The sequence below is a fragment of the Lutra lutra genome, chromosome 1 (assembly GCF_902655055.1).
Source record: "Lutra lutra chromosome 1, mLutLut1.2, whole genome shotgun sequence".
Lineage (NCBI taxonomy): Eukaryota > Metazoa > Chordata > Mammalia > Carnivora > Mustelidae > Lutra > Lutra lutra.
In genome coordinates this window covers 138,938,765-138,943,822 of record NC_062278.1, presented here as the reverse complement: position 1 = coordinate 138,943,822, position 5,058 = coordinate 138,938,765, and positions in this window count along the sequence as shown.

Sequence of the window (5,058 nt, the reverse complement as noted above, 5' to 3'; positions counted from 1 at the left end):
ATCACTGCTTCTTCCAAAGTGAATTGACTTTACCTCTGTCCTCTCCCTGGTGTGATAGAAAAGTCACGGATTTTGCTGGTCAACACGCTTGAGCTTGATTGTCAACTCTGCCTCTTACCCTAAGCAAGTTAACTCATCTTCCCGAGCTTAGTGTCTTTGCCTGTATAATGGGTTAATAGTGTCTGTTTAGGGGCGCCTGGGTGGCTCAGTGGGTTAAAGCCTCTGCCTTCGGCTCAGGTCATGATCCCAGAGTCCTGGGATGGAGCCCCACATCAGGCTCTCTGCTCAGCGGGGACCCTGCTTCCCTTCCTTTCTCTCTGCCTGCCTCTCTGCCTACTTGTGATCTCTGTCTGTCGAATAAATAAATAAAATCTTAAAAAAAAATAGTGTCTGTTTACAGCATCATATGGATGTAAGGCAATGTGATGAAATGATTAGAAATAGTCCCTGCACTGATATTGTTGTACTGGTGTTACAGTACTGCACCTGTGTGTCTGTCTTCTTCATGATATTGACCTTCTCAAGAAAAGACACCTGCCATTCCTGCCATTGACCTTTCTGTCTGGTGCCTACTCCTGTAGGTGTTCAATAGATAAAATGAAATAATAAATATAGCCATCTGATAGGAAAAGGAGTATCCTCTTGTATGGTTATCCTTCCCAACATAGTCTATCTTCTAATTTCCTACAACCTTTTCATTTGCTTTAGACATGAATTAGGAAAACAAAATTATTGGATACCTTTACAGGAAGATATTTTCCTAGAGTGTTTCTACTTATACACATACATTATTTAATTAGTAAACTTATTTTTGAGTATTTTTAGGATTACAGAAAACTTGAACAAAAAGTGCAGATTTCTCATATACACCCTAACTCCCTTCTTCCCTTGATAGTATTAACATCTTGGATTAGTGTGATACATTTGTTGCAATTGGTGAGCTAATATTGATACATTATGAACCAAACCCATAGTTTACATTTAAATTCATTCTTTGTATTGTACATTATATAAGTTTTGGCAAATATATAATAACTTGTGTCCACCATTATATTATCATTCAGAGTAGTTTTATTGCTCTAAAAAGCCCCTGTACCCCACCCATTCATCCCTTTCTTTTCCCAATTCCTGACAACCATTGATCCTTTTATTATCTCCATAGTTTTGCCTTTCCTAGACTGTCATGTAGCTAGAGTCATAGGATTTGCAGCCTTTTTAGATTGGCTTCTTTCCCTTAGTGATATGCTTTAAAGATTCACCCATGTCTTTTCCTGGCCTGATAGCTCATTTCTTTGCATCACTGAATACTATTCCATTGTATGGATGTACCACAGTTTATTTATCCCTTCACCCACTGAAAGACTTCTTGGTGGCTTCCAAGTTTTGACCATTATGGATAAAGTTGCTGTAAACATTCATGTGCTGGTTTTCTGTGGATTTCTGTGGTTTTCTGTAAGTTTTCAACTCATTTGGGTAAATACCTCAGAGTGTAAGTGCTCTATCATATAGTAACAGTACACATATGTTTAATTTTGCAAGAAACTGCCGAACTGGGTTCCAAAGTGACTGTCCCATTTTAAATTCCCGCTGGCAAGAGACGAGAGTTCCTGCTGCTCATCATCTTCTCTTTCATTTGGTGTCATCGGTGCTCTGGACTTTAGCCATTCTAATAAGTAGTGATAGTTTGTTGTTTTCATTTGTGATTCTCTAATGACATACAATATTAAGCATCATTTCTTATGTTTATCTTATTTTCCATCTGTATATTTTCTTTCTATTTTCTTTGGTGAAGTGCCTGTTCAGATCTTATGCCCATTTTTTAAATCCAGTTGTTTGTTTGTTTTATTGTGGGGTTTTAGGAGTTCTTTTCATCTTTTGAATACCAGACATTTGTCAAATATGTGTTTTACAAATATTTTCTCCCAAATTGTGGTTTGTCTTTCCATTCTGTTAGTGTATTTTGCGGAGTAGTTTTTAATTTCAGTGAAGTCCAACTTACCAATTTTTTTTCCCATGGATTGAGATTTTCATATATAAAAAGTCATCCAAACCCAAGATTACTAGATTTTCTTCTGTGTTAATCTTTTAGGAGTTTTAGAGTTTTCTGTTTTAAAAGGTTTTATTTATTTATTTGAGAGAGTAGTTTTCTGTTTTAAATTTAGGTGTTTGAAACATTTTGAGTTAATTTTGTGAAAAGTGTTAAGTTAGGTCTGTCTCTAGATTAAAAAAAAAAACATTTTATTTATTTATTTGGCAGAGAGAGAGAGCACAAGTAGGCAGAGCGGCAGGCAGGCAGATAGAGGGGGGAAGCAGGCTCCCTGTTGAGCAGAGAGCCTGATACGGGGCTCGATCCCAGGACCCTGAGATCATGATCTGAGCAGAAGGCAGAGGCTTAACCCACTGAGCCACCCAGGTGCCCCTGTGTCTAGTTTTTCTTTTTTTTTTTTGCATGAGGATGTCGTTTTTCCAGAACCATTGTTGAAAAGATTATGCTTTCTCCATTGAATTGCCTTTTTTCCATTGTTAAAGATCAGTTGATTATATCTGTGTAGGTTTATGTCTGGGCTCTCTGCTCTGTTCCATTGATCTCTTTGTTCTTTCACCAATACCACATTGTCTTGGTTACTGTAGCTTTCGTGTAAGTCTCGATGTTGGATAGTGTCAGTCCTCCAACTTTGTTCTTCTTCTATACTGTGTTGGCTATTTATATATTTAAAAGTATGCTTATTGTTTTCAGAAAAATTTTATATTTTATTAAGAAAAAATGAACAACACAGAAAAGTAATACATATGTGAAAATTTACTATTATAGAAGATAGGTTTCTAATCAATTAAGAAAAAGGATAACAACACAGTAGGGAGAAAAGTATCTCAATCATCAGTTTCAGAGAGAGAAAGTTTAGTGCCCAATATTTGTAAAAGTGCCATCCTTCCTCTTAATTTAAAATGAAAATAAATACCAGTAAACTCCTACTTTTCTTTTTTTATGTCCATTATTAATCAGGGTAGAGGAAAGGACACTCTCAAAAATGGTGTAAATTGGTATAAAATGTATAGGTGGCTATTTGGCAAAATTTGGAATATGTGTTCCTTGTGAGAAGAAATTCCTTTTCTTCAAATGGTATCCCCAGGCTAAAAACAGTGTCTGATACACAGTGTATCTTCAATAAAGGGTGGTTAAATAAATTTGAAAAATGCAAAATGCACTTTGTCATTGATAGAGGAATTTTACTCCTAGGAATTTATCAAATGGGTATATGTACAGGATTTTTTTGTTGCAGCATTGTTTTTTGTTTAGTGTTTTAAAGATTTTATTTGTTTATTTGAGAGAGAGAACACAGGAGCAGGGAGGAGGGGTGGGAGGGCAGGGAACAAGCAGACTACCTGCTGAGCAGGACCTGGGTATTGGGCTTGATCCCAGAACCCTGGGATCATGACCCAAGCCAAAGACAGATGCTTAACCAACTGAGTCACCCAGGCACTGCTTGTTGCAACATTGTTTGTAAAGTCACATGCTTTCACCCGACTAAGTGTCCATCAATAGAGGAAACATTAAACAACTTTTTGTACAATCGTACATTAGAATATTATTTAGCTATTAAAAAAGAATGAGGTAGATCTATATGAACTGACATGAAACAGTGTCAACAATACGACTACCAAGTGAAAAAAAGGAAATTATTGAACAGTGTCTCTGTAACATGAGAATATATAACATACAATCAAATTGTTTTTTGACCCATGTTGGAAAGATCCCTGTTGTCCAGGGGGTCTCTCTTTGGGTGATGGACTGAGGAAGGAAGAAAAGAACATTTCCACTTGAGAATCCACTTACTTGCTTACATTTTCCACTATAATAAGAACAAGTACAAGTTTTATGACTTTTTTCTTTTAAATTGATTTTTTTAAAGATTTTATTTTTAAGTAGTCTCTATACCCAAGGTGGGGCTCAAATTCACAACCTCGAGATCAGGAGTTGCATGTTCCACAGACTGAGTCAGTCTAGAGCCCCAGATCAATCAATTAATCAATCTGTATTTATTGTTCAAGTATAATTTATTATTCAAGTATAATTTATTCTTTTTAGAGATTTATTTATTCATTTGAGAGGGGGAGAGGGAGAGAGCACAAACGGGGGAGGAGGAGATGGAAAGGGAGAGATGTCAACAAGGCCTTCCGTCAAGAGGAATAGCTGGAGGCGAAGTGGAGGGAGCCAGGACAAGCTGGAACCTGCCAGGCGACTCTGCATCTACTGGTCATCTCACTGAACCATGATGGCATTCAGATATGGTGCCTCCAAATTCCTTTCTTGGCCAACTCTAACCTGGAACCACACAGGGAAGAGGATTCTGTGAAACAGTTTCCAGCTTAATCAAGGTAATGCTAGGAGATTCTGGAGGAAATGTAGTGAGTTCCATTTTGGACATGTTAACTTTGAGTTGACTGTAATACATCCCCGCGGAAATGTCTAGTAAGCAGTTGTCTTGTTTAAATTTCTTCATTATGCAAACAAATTGCTCTAGAACTTTAGTTTGAATCCATCCTGGGGTGAGAGGGTGGAATGCAGTTTTGGATTACAAGCCTAGGAACTAAAGGTATTGGCCAAGAGTGAAGACAATCTCAAGAAACGAAAAGACAGTTCAAACAAGGTCTATGAGTCAGGTAATTTAGACTTAGGGCAGCGAGATGGAGTGGGCAGACTCTGCAGGGCAGGTAGGAGGCAGCCTCCTGGAGGGATGGCCTGAGATAACTTACCTCCACCGACTGAGAAGAGAACTGATGTATACATTAAGCGTAGCCTTCTAGAATCAGTATTTTGAAAGTGCCATACTTACAAGAAAAAAACTCAACCTGATAGGCCCTCCTCTTATTTTTTAATCCTAGTATGCAGGCATAAGACAGTATATTTAATGAATGATTCTTCTTTTTGAAATTTCAAGCACAGGTTTGTTACTGAATACAGTTTTTGCCCTTCCTCCTTCATAGTCCTTCAGAATCATAAAGAGAGTTCTGACCGAGGTTCCAGGTGATGTCATGAACATTCCACGTGGAGAGGTC